Source organism: Salmo salar, chromosome ssa01 (assembly GCF_905237065.1).
Source record: "Salmo salar chromosome ssa01, Ssal_v3.1, whole genome shotgun sequence".
NCBI classification, from domain to species: domain Eukaryota; kingdom Metazoa; phylum Chordata; class Actinopteri; order Salmoniformes; family Salmonidae; genus Salmo; species Salmo salar.
The window spans coordinates 20070125-20089286 of record NC_059442.1 but is presented as its reverse complement, the minus strand read 5'-3'; the positions used below and the strand labels follow the sequence as shown (position 1 = coordinate 20089286).

Below are 19162 nucleotides of genomic sequence, written 5' to 3'. Positions count from 1 at the left end.
TCAACAGGACAATGACCCAAAACTCACCTCCAGGCTATTTGACCAAGAAGGAATTAGGAGTAATGGAGTGCTGCATCAGATGTCTTGGCCTCCACAATCACCCGACCTCAACCCAATTGGACTGCAGAGTGAAGGAAAAGTAGCCAATAAGTGCTCATTATATGTGGGAGATCCTTCAAGACGATTGGAAAAGCATTCCAGGTGACTACCTCATTTAGCTGGTTGAGAGAATACCAAGTGTGCGAATTGGGTGGCTACTTTGAAGTATCTAAAATCTAAAATATATTTTGATTTGTTTAACACTTTTTTGGTTACTAGATGACCCCATATATTCATGTAGATCCCATGATTCATAGTTTTGATGTCTTCACTATTATTATACAATGTAGAAAAACCCTTGAATGAGTAGGTGTGTCCAAACTTTTGACTGGTACTGTATATATATATATGATGGCTTTGGGGTGAGGTGGTGGGGTGATGGTGATGGTGATGAGGAGCTCGTTTTTGGGTGGTAGTGGTGGGGTGTAGGGGTGCAGGGGTTGTGATAGTGATTGCCATGGCTGCAGCTGGGGATGAGTAATTGCCTGTCTTGGTGGGAGCGTGTTCTGGAGCTAAAGTCGACTGCTTTCTTCCTGATGTATAGCTCATTTGGATTCCGCCAGCCTTCCACCAGCCTTGGGGCTGTATTATTCATGCCTTGACAGATAGCACTCACTTAAAGCATTGGAATGAAGCCAGGTAGTGGTGGGGCGACACAGGAACATTGCACCTAGAAGCCTGGCAGAGTGAGAGGGGGAGAGAGGGAAAGGTGTATTATTAGGAAAAGAGGGAGAGGAAAAACGAAAGAGGGAGAGGGAAGAGGAGAGAGGTATGAGAGAGAGAGAGAGAGAGAGAGAGAGAGAGAGAGAGAGAGAGAGAGAGAGAGAGAGAGAGAGAGAGAGAGAGAGAGAGAGAGAGAGCTGGCCCAATAAAAGAGTATAGAACAGGGTGATGTGATCAAGTAACCCTCACCCTCACCCCCACCCCGCCATCCCCTCCCCCTCCACCCCCTCCTCCCTCTCCTCCACCCCTGCCCTCACAAACCCATCCCCTCCACCTAACCTCTGCCCCATTCACCCCTGCCTCCTCCACCATCACCCCCTCCACCACCGCCCCCTCCACCCCTCCACCCCCACCCCCAGCTCAGCTACCCCACTGCCTCCTTGTGCAAATCCAGATAAGGTCACATTAATCATAATGTGCCACATCACCTCCATGCCATCAACCCCCCTCTGTGGAGTATCTGTCTCTGAAATGAACATTTCCATATTTAATTGGGAGCTTTATTTTCCAAAAGGAGAGGGGGAGCAGGCGTGTGGGGCAGAACAAATAGAGGTGAAGTGGACTGGCTCTCTGGGGACTTGTTTTTCAGGGGTTCAATATTTTTAAAAGTGATAATCTTGGTTAATGTATTTAATCCACTTGTTTTTCTTTGCTTCGTGTAACCACTGCCATTATTGAATAAAATATAGTGGCGTCAGCTCCCCTTGGTTTTCAGTCAACTACAGCACTGGTTTTCCCTCTCTCACTTTTTCATAATAACCACGTAATCAGAAAAACTCAACCTATAAAACAACATAAGATACCTTCAAACACATTTCAAAACCAAGCCCCTCAAATATACTCTGGCACTCTCCTGTATCCCCCTCATCCCTTTCTTCCTCCGCCATTTGTTTATTTTTTCCCTTTGTGTTTTCCTCTTTGTTTGGTGATGTGTTATTATGACAGTCAGTCAGGCCAGCTCCAGTACCTAGCTCTGCTCTAGCCTAGCGTTAGCTAGCGTGTGGTAAACAGGTGGTGTTTACTCCCTCCCTCCCTCCCTCCCTCCCTCCCTCCCTCCCTCCCTCCCTCCCTCCCTCCCTCCCTCCCTCCCTCCCTCCCTCCCACAGGAGACACATCAAAGGAAATGACAGATCATGTGTAGCGAGCCCAGGGCCCAGCATCGTGCCAGGGGGATGTGTGATGAGGAACAAGGGGGCGCAGGACAGCCAGACGCTTAGGGCTCTCCATCTCTTCTGGGCTGTGTACATCCTGACCTCTCACCCTCCCTACCCCGCTCCCACTAGCAGCAGCCCCCTAGCCTGCCCATCCCTCCGCACGGCTACCAGCTAAATTACATAAATGTCAAGAGTCCTCCACTGTCTCTGCTGGGGAAATGTACCAGGCCCAGTAGACTTTATTTATTTTATTTAACCCTTATTTACCAGGTAAGTTGACTGAGAACACATTCTAACGTACAGCAACGACCTGGGGAATAGTTACAGGGGAGAGGAGGGGGATGAATGAGCCAGTTGGAAGCTGGGGATGATTAGGTGTGACAAGCCAACAGGACAGAAACACAGCAGCTGGGCAATAGGCTGGGGGGTGAAAGCAAAGATGGATATTAGTGAGAGAACTTGATGTACACTAGTTTCCATTTCCATTTTAGTCATTTAACCAGAGTGACTTGCAGTTAGTGCATTCAACTTAAAATAGCTAGGTGAAACGACCACCTATCATAATCATAGTAAGTACATTCTTACCTCAGTAAAGCAGCTATCAGCAGTCAGCAGCTATCAGCAGTCAGTGCTAGTAAGAATAGACAAGTGCGAGTGTTGCTGCAGGAAAGATAAAACATGTTTTTTTAGTATGTTTAATTATTATTATTATTTCAGATGGCACATGACACATTTTCTGTGCTATCATTGTGGGCCAGTTATATTTTAGGTCATTTTTCTCTCATGTTTTTTTGTGCTGATATTCTTGAGCTCTGGTGAATATTGCTGCCATATCTGTGCACATTAGAACCATATCTCAAACTAACTTTTAAAAACATTTATGGAGTTTGAACCCTATTATGGCAGTGTACTGTCTAATGCAACATATCCAGTGTAGCTAACACAGATGGATAGTGCAGAGGAGGAGGGTAAACCTCATCCAAGATGTGTCTCTCCCTACACTAATGTGATTGATTGAAGTAATTATGTAAGTGGAGAGGACCCTTACAAAAATATAACATGGTACTACTATGGTACTTTCACTTCTACCATGGTGTAGTCTGAATCATGGAAATGCACCATGATTTTAGCCTTGAAGTATGATGGTACTACCATAGTACTGCCATCATACCTAAATCTTACTATGGTATTGCATCATTTATACCATGGTATAGATCTGAATCATGGAAAAGTATGTGGACACAGAAGAGCTCAGTTACTTTCAATGTGGCACCATCAAAGGAAGACACTTTTCCAACAAGACAGTTTGTCAAATTTCAACAGCTGCCACGGTCAACTGTAAGTGCTGTAATTGTGAATTGGAAACGTCTAGGAGCAACAACAGCTCAGACGCAAAGTGTCAGGCCACACAAGCTCACAGAACGGGACTGCCAAGTGCTGAAGCGCGTCCTCGGTTGCAACACTTACTACCGAATTCCAAACTGCCTCTGGAAGCAATGTCAGCACAAGAACTGTTCGTCGGGAGCTTCATGAAATGGGTTTCCATGGCCGAGCAGCCGCACACAAGCCTAAGATCACCATGTGCAATGCCAAGTGTCGGCTGGAGTGGTGTAAATCTTGCCACCATTGGACTCTGGAGCAGTGGAAACGCATTCTCTGGAGTGATGAATCAAGCTTCACCATTTTGCTGTCTGAAAGACTAATCTGGGTTTGACGGATGCAAAGAGAACGCTACCCGCCTGAATGCATAGTGCCAACTGTAAAGTTTGGTGGGGGAGGAATAATGTTCTGGAGCTGTTTTTCATGGTTCTGGCTAGGCCCCTTAGTTCCAGTGAAGGGAAATCTTAATGCTACAACATACAATGACATTCTAGACAATTCTGTGCTTCCAACTTTGTGGCAACAGTTTGGGGAAAGCCCTTTCCTGTTTCAGCATAACAATGCCCCCATGCACAAAGCGAGGTCCATACAGAAATGGTTTGTCAACCCCATCGAACACCTTTGAGATGAATTCGAACACCAACTGTGAGCCAGGCCTAATAGCCCAACATCAGTGCCCAACCTCACTAAAGCTTCTGTGGCTGAATGGAAGCAAGTCCCCCGCAGCAATGTTCCAACATCTAGCGGAAAGCCTTCCCAGAAGAGTGGAGGCTATTAAAGCAGAAAAGGGGGGACCAACTCCATATTAATGCCCATGATTTTGGAATGAGATGTTTGAAGAGCAGGTGTCCACATACTTTTGGCCATGTAGTGTACCATGGTTTTAGCTTTGAAGAATGATGGTACTGCCATGCACCTAAATAATACCATGTTATAGATGTGGATCATAGAAATACCATGGTTTTAAACGACATTATACATTCTACCATGGTAACACACAGTTATGATAAATGCTACCAGTTATTAATAATTATCTTTATTTATTGTGCGTTTCCATAGTACAATGGCAGTATAATTATATTTGACATTTTAGTCCTTTAGCAGACATTCTTATCCAGAGCGACTTACAGTAGTGAGTGCATACATTTTCATATTTATTTTCATACTGGTCCCCCATGGGAATTGAACCCACAACCCTGACGTTGCAAGTGCCATGCTCTACCAACTTTATTCATTTAATGCATTAAATAAATAAACCCCCCAAGGTCAAATGAGGTTGGTTGGTATTACATTGGTGAATTTATATACCATTAGGGGCAAGTTTCTGATAAAGTCAGAGGCAGACTACTATTGTTTGTGCTAGTTTGTCTCTAACATCAAAGAAAAGGGAAATAGTTGCTGCAAGAAAGGGGTAATACTTTCTCTATTAATAGTACTGTTTTTTGCTCATGTTTGGTTTCCCTGTGTTGCCAACCTGAAATGTGGGAAAATGTGAGATATATGGTAGCCTAATCTTTGGCATTTTGTAATAATTTACTGTATTTTTAATCAAGGGGTGTTGTGCTTGTTTCGGTCCGGAGAGGGAGCCGCTCGCTCTAATGGTTGCTTCACACGCGCTCACTCTACAGTGGCTCTTGCGCTAGCCTGCCTAGTCAATTGAATGAGAGAGCCAAGCCAACAAAATATTTTAAATGTTAACATCACAGTGAGCGATATATATAGCATAGGATATGAAACACCAAGTTAAGCAGAGTATAATTATATAATTGTTGTTATTTTTGATGATGTTTTGATAGTTAAATTAATTTATAAAAGTCCGTTAGCATAGAAGCTGTTGTCGGCTAAAGTTAGCTCCAGTCAAGCTAGCCTGTTGTAGTCATGGCGACAACGTTCACACAGTGTAAACAAAAGGAAACATTGTAACTTGCTGTTTTTAGCGATATGTTGAGAATTACATGATAAAAATGTATCTGAGATAAGATGATAATTTTCACAAATAGTTTTTTTTTGTATATTGGCTTTTTAGAATTGTATAGCCAAGTCAGTTGAGTGAGAGAGAGTGAACTGAATTGAAGAGAGAAGCACAAAACAAACTATTTTAAATCTTCAAGGTTTCAGACTCCCTTCATTCTTCTCACCATACCCTATCCGGGTTTAAGACCATGTGTGTTGTGGTTTTCAAATAGGAGCTAAAGGGTTTAAGAGAGTACTAGGCCTACGCTTTGCAATTGCAGAGCGAGTAGTCAATTTTGCAATACGTGAGTACCAAAAATTACTAAGTTTTTTATGATGGTCCGGTGAGACACAGACCAACATAATACATTGTAAACAACAACCATGCTTTCTTGTTTCACTACATGCTGCCAGTACAAACCCATGTTTTTTATTCATTGTACTACCACGGTTAATTTTTGTACCATGGTAGGAAGTACAATAAAAAAAATATAATGTTTTTTTTTATCACTACCATGGCAGGAAAATACCATGGTACTGGTGCAAATACCATGGTATTTTCCTGCCATGGTAGGACAATGAAAAAACTACTATGGTACTATCATGGTTTTTTGGTATTTGCACCAGTACCATGGCATGTTTTTCATTGCACTACCATGGTATATTTTTGTAAGGGGATCCTTACCTGGGTGATCCAGAAGTGAAGTTAGGTGCTTTATTAGTCCACCTCTTACTGAAGTTATGATTAGAAAACATTATAAACGATTAGAAATCATACAGATTATATTTTTTATGAAAAAAAAGTATGAAAAAGTATGAAAAAATGGCATGAAAATGTATGCACTCTGGATAAGGGTGTCTGCTAAATGACTAAATATAACATTTTGTGGAGTTCCTATGCTGGCCACTCTCTCCATACAGTCTGTTGTACTGGTGTATTTAATCCTGAGGTGTTTAGTGGATTGACTCATCCATAGCAGAGTGATGGGCAGCTATAGCCTCAGGTCAGCAGGGGTATGGATGTGTTAGACCACTACCTACCTGGAGCCATACTCTTCCATCCCCTCAGTGAGGCCTTGATCTCTGGGCCCCAGATAGACAGACAGGCACATATCTGTATCTGATGGGGGTGATATGGCTGAGTGGGTCCTAGGAGAGGCTAGGGGCTACTGGTTGGGCCTCTGGGGTGTCATTCTGTCAGGCTTGGATAGCAATTCTGAGGCTGGGTCTGGGGCAATGGCAGGGGGCCGGGTTTGGGGCAAGGGAAGCGGGCTGGGTCTGGGGCAAGGGGCAAGGGGAGGGGGCTGGATCTGGGGCAAGGGTATAGGGCTGGGTATGGGGCAAGGGCAGGGGGCTGGGGTAGGGCAGAGGCAAATGAAGGGGGCGGGGGAAGGACAAGTGCAGGGGTAAGGGAAGGGGTAAGGGGTAGGTATGGGGCAAGGAAGGGGGCTGGGATAAGAGCAGAGGGCTGGTTCTGGGGCAAGGGCAGGGGGCTGGTTTTGGGGGAGGGGCAGGCAGCTGGAGAAAGGGAAGGGGAAAAGGAAGGGGGTTGGGACTGGGGAAAGTGCAGGGGTAAGGGCAGGGGCTGGGTCTGGGTATGGGTATGGGGCAAGGGAAGGGGGCTGGGTTAGGGGCAAGGGCAGGGGGCTAGGGGCTGGGGCAATGGAAGGGGGCTGGGGAGGTGCAGGGGGATGGTTTTGGGGCAAGGGCAGGGGCTGCGCCAAGGGCAGGGGAAAATATGAGGGCTGGGGCTAGGGAAAGTGCAGGGGTAAGGGCAGGGAAACAGGCAGGGGTAAGTTGATGGACATGGGGAAAGTAATGGTGCTGAAGAAGAGGTGACTAGGGGGCTGAGGAAGAGACGGGCTGAAGAAGAGGCTGGGTACGGGGCTGAGGCAGAGGAAAATAATGGGGCTGAAGAAGAGGCTGGGTACGCGGCTGAGGCAGAGGAAAAGACTGGGGCTGAAGAAGAGGCTGGGTACGCGGCTGAGGCAGAGGAAAAGCCTGGGGCTGAAGAAGAGGCTGGGTACGGGGCTGGGGCAGAGGAAGAGACTGGGGCTGCCTGGCAGCCTGAGTTAATGATGTGAGTTGGTGCTGGGTCTGTGTTTGTCTGCATGGGTTTGATTCCTCTGGCTCTACTGCATTGACTGTCTCCCATTACAGTCCATCACACTACAATGAATCACAACAGGGACTTAATGTTTTTCAATACCATCTCTGTGTTGGCTGTGTGTACAAACTATACCATAGCGTGTGTTGTATTATCCAGTATAAAATCCACAATTAGAGCACACAGAATATACCCAAATTGCAGTGGCTGCCTGAGCCTCCCCTCCCACAGAACCACACAGCTTTTGTTCTCTTCTCCCCCTCTCTCTGACTCTCATTCTACCTCTACCCCTCTTTCCTCTCCCCCTCTTTCTTGCTGTCTCTTGCTCTCCCTCCCTCTCACACTCCTCTCTCTCTCGCTCTGTCTCTCTCTCTCTCCCCCCTCTCTCTCTCTCTGTCGTTATCTCCCTTCCATTCTCTCTCCTTCTCTCCACCTTACCCTCTCTGTCTCTCTCTCTTTCTATCTACAGTATCTCTCTCCCTCTGTCTTTCTCTCCCTTCCATTCTCTCTCTCTCTCCAACTCTTCTCTCCCTATCTCTCCTTTTCTCCACCGACCCCCCCCCCCCATATATATATATATATATCTTTCTATCTATCTCTCCCTGACTTGCTACTGTTTGCGAGGATGGCAAATCCCTGTTGGATTTCTGGAGGATATCACCATGGAGATGGCGCTCTGCCACGCGTGCCAATAGATCCTGTTAGGTAGGGACACAGCGAGAGGTGCACAGAACTCCTCTAATAGCTCTCTCTCTCTCTTTCTCTCTCTCTAAGCAGACAGGGGATGAGGTAGAAAAGGAGACAATTTAGGTATAAAGAGAGAGGATGGTGGTAAGAAGAGAGATAGGTGAAGAGTGAGTGAGAATGGGGTGTAAGGGATGGAGAGGGAGAGAGAAAGACAGGGGAGATGGTGAGAGTGAGAAAGAGAAAGATTGAGAATGAGAGAGTGAGAGAGAAAGAGAGCGCGAGAGACAAAGTGAGACAGAGGCAGGGGAGATATAAAGTAATCAACACTTAGAAAAAAAGGTTCCAAAGGGGTTCTTCGGCTGTTCCCATAGCAAAACCCATTTTGGTTTCAGGTAGAACCCTTTTTGTTTCCAGGTAGAACCATTCTGGTTTCCATGTAGAACCCTCTGTGGAAAGTGTTCTACATGAAACCCAAAAGTGTTCTTCTTGGAACCAAAAGTAGTTCCTTTTAGGTTCTACATAGCACCTTTTTTTCTAAGAGTGAAGAGTGAAAGCCATGAAGTGCAGCAGCAGTCTCATCCCAGTGTCAGGGAGACAAATAGCACATAATGCTTATGACTGGACAAAGCTTCATCCCCCGCTGTGAACAGGCTTTAATATGACTGCTAATAAAGCTGCTGGGTAACGCTCACTGTCACCTGCCTGGGATTACACACACACACACACACACACACACACACACACACACACACACACACTCACTCACATGCCAGAAGCATTCACGCATACATATATACACACGCATGTAAGTGCACACATGGACACAGACACAGAGACACACATACACAAACACAGACACACACACAACCACACAAAGACAGACGTAATCCTACTCATGATTCTGAGCTCTCGAAATGGGCTTTCCTTAACATGTACAGTGTTTTCCTCATGTTACTTTACTGACCACTTGTTCCCCTTTAGTTGAATGCATTTCATCCAGAATTATCTCTTTAAAAATACAATACAAACCTGAAGTGGCTTTTCTGTTACACAAGGGTCAATTTTCCTTCGATAGCTGCCTTTCATACCAAACACACCTATTAAAGACTTCTACCCTGCTGCCTGGTGAAGAAAAGACAAAAGACAAATACTTTCTGTCCTCCTCTCCTGACGCCAGCAGTATTTCTTTATTTAAATGGCACTTAATAATTACCTGTGGAATGTTAATTGCAGGGCGCAGTCAGAAGGATGTAGTCACGTTAGGAGGGGTGAGATGGTTGAGATGTGGCAAAGGCCTTGCTGTGAGAAAGCTGAGAATTGTGGGATGCTGATGTGTGTGTGTCACTTCAACCTCACAGCAAGAGTAGTAGGCTACACCAAGCAGTGGTTTTCAACCGATGTGCTGCAGCACACTGGTGTGCCTTGAGGAACTCCTAGGTGTGCCGGGAGACTTTTCCTCATCTTGATCGTTTTTTGGAACACTCACTTATAAACATGACCTGTGGAATGCAGATGGAATTTTGACCTAGGAGCACCAGCGCCGCTCAGATAATACATAGAATAGCTCTGTATCGTTGTTTCAAGGCCGGTGCACTCAGGCTGTTCTTACAGGCTGTTGTTGCATCATGAGCAAAGTATTTTGTATCATTTTACACTGAACAAAAATATGTACGCAACATGTAAACTGTTGGTCCCATGTTTCATGAGCTGAAATAAAAGAGCCCAGAAATGTTCCATAAGCACAAGAAACGTATTTCTCTCAAATTTTGGGGAAAAATGTGTTTACATCCCTGTTAGTGAGCATTTATCCTTTGCCAAGATAATCCATCCACCTGACAAGTGTGGCATCAAGAAGCTGATTAAACAGCATGATCATTACACAGGTGCACCTTGTGCTGGGGACAGTAAAAGGCTGCTGCAGTTCTGTAATACAACACAATGCCACAGATGTCTCAAGTTTTGAGGGAGTGTGCAATTGGAATGCTGACTGCAGGAATGTCCACCAGAGCTGTTGCCAGAGAATGTAACGTTAATTTCTCTACCATAAGCCTTACCATAACGTTGTTTTAGAGACAGTACGTCCAACCCGGCTTCACAACCGCAGACGAAGTGTATGGTGTCATGTGGGCGAGTGGTTTGCTGATGTCAACTTTGTGAACAGAGTGCCACATGGTGGCGGTGGGGTTATGGTATGGGTAGGCATAAGCTACGGATAACGAACTAAATTGCATTTTATCGATGGCAATTTGAATGCATAGAGATACTGTGACGAGATCCTGAGGCCCATTGTCGTGCCATTAATCCGCAGCCATCACCTCATGTTTCAGAATGATAATGCACAGCCCCATGTCACAAGGATCTGTACACAATTCCTGGGAGCTAAAAATGCCCCAGTTCTTCCATCTAGCAACCTTCCGGTTACTGGCCCAACGCTCTAACCATTTAGCTACCTGCCATCCTGACTAGTCTCCCAGTCTCTGCCGCTGAAAAACATCCCCAAAACATTCACAGTAGGGATGGCGCCAGGTTTCCTTCAGATGTGACGCTTGGCCTTCAGGCCAAAGAGTTAAATCTTGTTTTCATCAGACCTGAGAATCATATTTCTCATGGTTTGAGAGTCCTTTAGGTGCCTTTTGGCAAACTCCAATTTGGCTGTCATGTGCCTTTTACTGAGGAGTGGCTTCCGTCTGGCCACTCTACCATAAAGGCCTGATGGTGGAGTGCTGCAGAGATGGTTGTCCTTCTGGAGTTCTGTCAGAGTGACCATCGGGTTCTTGGTCACCTCCCTGACCAAGACCCTTCTCCCCCGATTGCTCAGTTTGGCCGGGCTGCCAGCTCTAGGAAGAGTGGTGGTTCCAAACTTCTTCCTCTTAAGAATGATGGAGGCCACTGTGTTCTTTTCTTTTGGTACCCTTCCCCAGATCTGTGTCTCGACACAATCCTGTCTCGGAACTCTAGGGACAATTCCTTCAACCTCATGGCTTGCTCTGACATGCACTGTCTGACATGCACTGTTTTTGCTCTGACATGCACTATGGATGATCAATAGAAACAGGATGTTTTCGCTTTGTCTTTGTGGGGTATTGTGTGTAGATTGATGAGGAACATGTTTTATTTAATCCATTTTAGAATAAGGCTGTAAAGTAACACAATGTGTAAAATGTCGAGTGGTCTGAATACTTTCCGAATGCATTGTATTTTTGTTTTTAATACATTAGTGGGATAAAGAGGCATTTGGAGATCATGCATAAAGTTGTTTTCGGTAAATATTGTAATGAAGTCTTTCAGTAAGGGAGGATTTTAGGACCCACTGAAACATATTTGCAGTAGTAGTACAATGGAACATTATGTAACAATGGAAATACTAACTGGTGTAATTGACCCCTTTTTATTGGCCAGATAAAAACAATTTCTAGTGATTTTAAACGTTAATCCATTCGAGTGTTTCAATGCAATTAGCAGTATCACTGAGATTGTGAATTGTAAAGTGATTCAGGTGAAAATAGCACATTAAGCACAGCCATACAGCCCCTCCATCTGGGTGATGCACTGCAAGTACTGCCTCATCGCTAAAAGCCATCCAGTCTGACAGACAGAGTGGTATGCAATGGAAGACAAGTAGAGGGAAGAGTGAATTTCAACAGCTAGACACCTTCACTCCTTCCCAACTTCCCTCCCTCCCTCGAACTCACCTATCCTCCCTGCCAGGCTGGCTGCTTGGCAGTACGTATCCTGCTGGGACCAGCCCTTGATTTATTTGGAGGGGCTTTGGAATGGGCCAGGATGAGTGACATTTTAATGTTCTTTTGAGATGTTTGGTCACAAGCACTATTGATCACAGTACCCAGCGACCCCACCCCCACACACACACCTCCACCCCCACCCTGGGGAGAGGTGCAGGACCTGCAGGAGCCTGCAGGGCTGACAGGCAGGGAATGAGTTTCCTTTTGGTCGTAGATTAATGAAATGAGGCCCTGGGTGTGGGTGCAGGGGTCAGGCTATTAAGTAATCCCTGGGCCTGCTGAGATTGAGGCTGTCTGCCAGTTGAGCCCGACGCTGACTGAGTGATTGACACTCGCTCCTTTTGGTCTGTGTAGAACAGCATGTGTGTGTGTGTGTGTGTGTGTGTGTGTGTGTGTGTGTGTGTGTGTGAGAGAGAGAGAGAGAGAGATCATAAATCATGCGGCTTTGCAATTCTGAAACAAATAAACACTGGTAAAAGGTCCACAGTTAGCATGTTGCAGGGAGTCAAAATACCCAGTTCTCCAGCAATTTAAGAAATGAGGCTCATGTATTAGCAGCACCCCCCTAACCTTGAGCGGAGGAGGCTTCCGAGAGGTGCCACATCCGCTTGGAAACGTCCAAAACAGAACACCTCCACCGACTATAATAACTGCTGATATAATTTCACTCCTCCGCTCCTTCAACCTAATGCTGTCTATTTGTTCACATTAGGGCCTATTCTGGGCTGAGTGAGGAGGGATAAACACTCTGGGCTGGTGTGAAGGGGAATCAGGAACATTTCACAGCTCAGTAGCCTCTAACTAAGCATACCTGAAGCATTTCTGACTCTGTTACCGACCAGCATGGAACACTGCTCTGCTTGGCACCCAAAACACGTTGTCGCACTGGTCTCATTGGGACTCTGTCCATGTGGTTAGTTTGATAGAGGGACTGGGTGCCACATGCGCACATCAATGTACACATACACACATGCACTTGAACACACACACACACACAGACCTGTTTCGCCCCCAGACTCCCCATGGTTTGATGAGGGAAATGGATTAGGCTCCTGTGATCAATATTCTAGGTGAATATACAGATGATCAGATGATCAGATTAAAATGTGTCCTCTGCTGCCAATGGGACCAGGAGAATACAGTAAAACGCATCCCTCTGATTATGCTGTTTTCCCAATGACCATACTACAACAACATGTATAGCTGCATGTTTCGCTGCAGTCGCCACAACAGAGTCAGACGATGCCAGCTAAATAAACAATTTGTTTTCAGAGGGTAAGCCAGGGATGCAATTATCTATTTGTTTTAATATCATTGTTTTTATTTGTCTCAGAAAACCTCATCCTGCCTCCTATAATTATTAACCCAGCAAAGGATGGCAATTAGAATGTAATTACACAATAGTGAATGATTATGGGCACGATTAGAGCTCCGTTTACTAAACTTTGATTTCACTTTCTCTATGGTGCTACAAACAAAAACCTTCAGCAGAGCATTGGCTCTGTCCTAGAGCTGTTCTGCAGCGAGAAAGGAAGAGAACATTCAGCAGAGCATTGGGCCTGTCCTAGAGCTGTTCTGCAGCGAGAAAGCAAGAGAACATTCAGCACCTTGTACCATTGTGCTGCAGTTGTGTTTTATTGTGTTTTGTAGAATTCTCTCCAAATGTGTTTTAATCAGTGAATAGCCTGCTGGGTAGTGTGCTGGCCCAGTGACACATTTAGAGACCAGAGCCAGTGTATTGTATTAGCTTAGCCAGTCAGCCACTAAGCCTGGTGAGGTGGCTGGGGTTTTGGGTCTGCTGGCTAACAGTTAATGGTTCTGGTGTTATCTGTCCCCTGCAGTGTGTACGGCTGCCCTCTGGCCAAGAAGAGGAAAACAGTGGACAGACAGCCTCTGGAACCCCTGGAAGTGTTGGAGCCCATACTGGAACCCCTTGAACCAGCATCCAAGGGGACACCACTCATAACCCAGATGGACAACTCTACTATGGAGGAGAACTACGAGACGGACGGAACAGAGGAAATGGATGATAGAGAGGAGGAGGTGGAGGAGGGAGTAGAGGATGGGGGAGATGAGGAAGAGGAGGAAGTAGAGGATGAGGAAGAGGAGAGATACTCGGATGACAATGAGGAACAGATGGAGCAGGAAGAAGGAGATGTGGAGAGAGGGGAGGGAGAGGGGGAGGAGGTAGAGGTGGAACAAGAAGAGGAGGAGGAGGAGGAGGAAGAGGGAGTAGAAGAGGAGGAAGAGGAAGAAGATGAGGAAGAGTATGAGGAGGAGTTTGATGAGCAGAGTCAAGGCCAAGGTGAGACTTTATTTACTTACCTGTTACACCGAAAGATATTTGGATATAATATTCAAAATAATGTAAATATTTGCATTGTGGAATGTTTAGAATATATATATATACAGTGCCAGTCAAAAGTTTGGACACACCTACTCATTCAAGGGTTTTTCTTTATTTTAACTTTTTTCTACATAATAGTGACGACATCAAAACTATGAGAAAACACATATGGAATCATGTGGTAACCAAAAAATTGTTAAATAAATCAAAATATATTTTATATTTGAGATTCTTCAAAAAGCCACCCTTTGCCATGATGACAGCTTTGCACACTATTGGCATTCTCTAAACCAGCTTCACCTGGAATGCTTTTCCAACAGTCTTGAAGGAGTTCCCACATATGCTGAGCACTTGTTGACTGCTTTTCCTTTCCTCTGTGGTCCAACTCATCTCAAACCATCTCAACTGGATTGAGGTCAGGTGTTTGTGGAGACCAGGTCATCTGATGCAGCACCACCAAAGCACCCCCACACCATCACACCTCCTCCTCCATGATTCACGGTGGGAACCACACATGCAGAAATCACCCGTTCACCTACTCTGCGTCTCACAAAGACACGGAGGTTGCAACCAAAAATCTCAAATTTGGACTCATCAGACTAAAGGACAGATTTCCACCAGTCAAATGTCCATTGCTCGGGTTTCTTGGCCCAAACAAGTCTCTTCTTCTTATTGGTGTCCTTTAGTAGTGGTTTCTATGCAGCAAATCGACCATGAAGGCCTGATTCATGCAGTCTCATCTGAACAGTTGATGTTGAGACGTGTCTGTTACATGAACTCGGTGAAGCATGTATTTGGGCTGCAATCTGAGGTGCAGTTAACTCTAATGAACTTATCCTCTGCAGCAGAGGTAACTCTGGGTCTTCCCTTCCTGTGACGGTCCTCATGAGAGCCTGTTTCATCATAGTGCTTGACGGTTTTTGTGACTGCACTTGAAGAAACTTTCAAAGTTCTTAAAGTTTTTCGGATTGACTTACCTTCATGTCTTAAAGTAATGATGGACTGTCATTTCTCTTTGCTTATTTGAGCTGTTCTTGCCATAATATGGACTTGGTCTTTTGCCAAATAGGGCTATCGTCTGTATACCACCCCTACCTTGTCACACACAACACAACTGATTCTCAAACACATTAGAATGAAAGAAATTCCACAAATTAACTTTTAACAAGACACACTTGTTAATTTATATGCATTCCAGGTGAATACCTCATGAAGCTGGTTAGGAGAAGGCCAAGAGTGTGCAAAGCTTTCATCAAGGCAAAGGGTGGCTACGTTGAAGAATCTAAAATCTAAAATATATTTTGATTTGATTAACACCTTTTTGGTTGCTATGTGATTCCATATGTGTTATGTCATAGTTTTGATGTCTTAACTATTATTCTTCAATGTAGAAAATAGTAAAAATAATGAAAAACCCTTGAATGAGTAGGTGTGTCCAAACGTTGGACTGGTACTGTATACAGTGTCTTCAGAAAGTATTCAGACCCCTTGCCTTTTTCCACGTTTTGTTAGGTTACAGCCTTATTCTAAATTGAAATCCATTTTTTCCCTCATCAATCTACATAGAATAACCCATAATGACGAACCTAAAACGGGTTTTTAGGAATTTTTGTGATTATTAAAAAAAATATAAGCTAATATCACATTTACATAAGTATTCAGACCCTTTACTTAGCACTTTGTTGAAGCAGCTTTGGTAATGATTTACAGCCTTGTGTCTTCTTGGGTTTGACGCTTGGCACACCTGTGTTTGGGGAGTTTCTCCCATTCTTCTCTGCAGATCCTCTCAATCTCTGTCAGGTTGGATGGGGAGTGTCGCTGCACAGCTATATTCAGGTCTCTCCAGAGATGTTCGGTCAAGTCCGGCCTCTGGCTGGGCCACTCAAGGACATTCAGAGACTTGTCCCGAAGCCGCTCCTGCATTGTCTTGGCAGTGTGCTTAGGGTTGTTGTCCTGTTGGAAGGTGAACCCTCACCTCAGTCAGGTCCTGGGCACTCTGAAGCAGGTTTTCATCAAGGATCTCTTTGTACTTTGCTCCGTTCATCTTTGCCTCGATCCTGACTAGTATCCCAGTCCTTGTCATTGAAAAATATCCCCACAGCATGATTCTGCCACCACCCTGCTTCACTATAAGGATGGAGCCAGGTTTCCTCCAGACGTGACGCATGACATTCAAGCTAAATAGTTTAATATTGCTTTCATCAGACTGGAGAATCTTGTTTCTCATGGTCTGTGAGTCTTTAGGTGCCTTTTGGCAAACTCCAAGCGTGCTTTCATGTTCCTTTTACTGAGTAGTGTCTTCCATCTGGCCACTCTACCATAAAGGCCTGATTGGTGGAGTGCTGCAGAGATGGTTGTCCTTCTTGAAGGTTCTCCCATCTCCACAGAGGGACTCTAGAGCTCTGTCAGATTGACCATCGGGTTCTTGTTCAGCTCCCTAACCAAGGCCCTTCTCCCCCGATTGCTCAGTTTTGCCAGGCGGCCATCTTTAGGAAGATTCTTGGTGATTCCAAACTTCTTCCATTTAATAATGATGGAGGCCATTGTGTTCTTGGGGACCTTCAATGCTGCAGAAATGTTTTTGTACCCTTCCCCAGGTCTGTGCTTCGACACAATCCTGTCTCGGATCTCTACGGACAATTCCTTTCACCTCATGGCTTAGTTTTGCTCTGACATGCACTGTCAACTGTGGAACCTTATATAGAGAGTTGTGTACCTTTCCAAATCATGTCCAATCAATTGAATTTACCACAGGTGGACTTCAATCAAGTTGTAGAAACATCTCAAGGATGATCAATGGAACACGATGCACCTAAGCGTAATTTCGAGTCTCATAGCAAAAGGTCTGAATACTTATGTAAATAAGGTTTTTCTGTCGTTTTTTTAATAAATTTGCCAAACTTTCCCAAAAACTGTTTTGGCTTTGTCATCATGGGGTATTGTGTGCAAATTGCTGAATATTTTTTTTTAATCCATTTTAGATTATGGCTATAAAGTAACAAAATGTGGAAAAAGTCATGACGTTGAATACTTTCCGAAGGCACTGCTCAAAAAAATAAAGGGAACACTTAAACAACACAATGTAACTCCAAGTCAATCACACTTCTGTGAAATCAAACTGTCCACTTAGGAAGCAACACTGATTGACAATAAATTTCACATGCTGTTGTGCAAATGGAATAGACAACAGGTGGAAATTATAGGCAATTAGCAAGACACCCCCAATAAAGGAGTGGTTCTGCAGGTGGTGATCAAAGACCACTTCTCAGTTCCTATGCTTCCTGGCTGATGTTTTGGTCACTTTTGAATGCTGGCGGTGCTTTCACTCTAGTGGTAGCATGAGACGGAGTCTACAACCCACACAAGTGGCTCAGGTAGTGCAGCTCATCCAGGATGGCACATCAATGCGAGCTGTGGCAAGAAGGTTTGCTGTGTCTGTCAGCGTAGTGTCCAGAGCATGCAGGCACTACCAGGAGACAGGCCAGTACATCAGGAGATGTGGAGGAGACCTTAGGAGGGCAACAACCCAGCAGCAGGACCGCTACCTCCGCCTTTGTGCAAGGAGGAGCAGGAGGAGCACTGCCAGAGCCCTGCAAAATGACCTCCAGCAGGCCACAAATGTGCATGTGTCTGCTCAAACGGTCAGAAACAGACTCCATGAGGGTGGTATGAGGGCCCGACGTCCACAGGTGGGGGTTGTGCTTACAGCCCAACACCGTGCAGGACGTTTGGCATTTGCCAGAGAACACCAAGATTGGCAAATTCGCCACTGGCGCCCTGTGCTCTTCACAGATGAAAGCAGGTTCACACTGAGCACGTGACAGACGTGACAGAGTCTGGAGACGCCGTGGAGAACGTTCTGCTGCCTGCAACATCCTCCAGCATGACCGGTTTGGCGGTGGGTCAGTCATGGTGTGGGGTGGCATTTCTTTGGGGGCCGCACAGCCCTCCATGTGCTCGCCAGAGGTAGCCTGACTGCCATTAGGTACCGAGATGAGATCCTCAGACCCCTTGTGAGACCATATGCTGGTGCGGTTGGCCCTGGGTTCCTCCTAATGCAAGACAATGCTAGACCTCATGTGGCTGGAGTGTGTCAGCAGTTCCTGCAAGAGGAAGGCATTGATGCTATGGACTGGCCCGCCCGTTCCCCAGACCTGAATCCAATTGAGCACATCTGGGACATCATGTCTCGCTCCATCCACCAACGCCACGTTGCGCCACAGACTGTCCAGGAGTTGGCGGATGCTTTAGTCTAGGTCTGGGAGGAGATCCCTCAGGAGACCATCCGCCACCTCATCAGGAGCATGCCCAGGCGTTGTAGGGAGGTCATACAGGCATGTGGAGGCCACACACACTACTGAGCCTCATATTGACTTGTTTTAAGGACATTACATCAAAGTTGGATCAGCCTGTAGTGTGGTTTACCACTTTAATTTTGAGTGTGACTCCAAATCCAGACCTCCATGGGTTGATAAATTGGATTTCCATTGATTATTTTTGTGTGATTTTGTTGTCAGCACATTCAACTATGTAAAGAAAAAAGTATTTAATAAGATTCATTCAGATCTAGGATGTGTTATTTTAGTGTTCCCTTTATTTTTTTGAGCAGTATATATATATATGTGCAGTATAGTAAGGGAATAAAGGCAGTAAATGATACTTTTGCCAGCGTACTGGGAAATGAAATGTGATACAATTCTACATAACAACATGCAAACAGAATCCCAAGCCTGCATGTCCCAGAACATAGATTATAATATGCTGTTCATATTCCTTTGATCTTTGTTTGTTTCATCTGTTTGATTGGTTTATTTATTTGTTTCAGCATTTGCTTTTCCTCCAACCTACTGTATAAGACGACTGTAGCTACCTGAAAAATCATTTTTAGTGCTAGATCAAACCCGGTCACTAAGAAAAGAGAGACAGTTTGGCAGCAAAGGCTCTTTTTTCAAGAGAGATTCAGCTCTGT

At 45.1% G+C, this 19162-nt stretch overlaps 1 pseudogene; it reads left to right on the top strand.

The window, feature by feature from the left end:
* LOC106573019 (myelin transcription factor 1-like protein) overlaps positions 1–19162 on the top strand; it is a 144852-nt pseudogene that overhangs the window by 81126 nt on the left and 44564 nt on the right.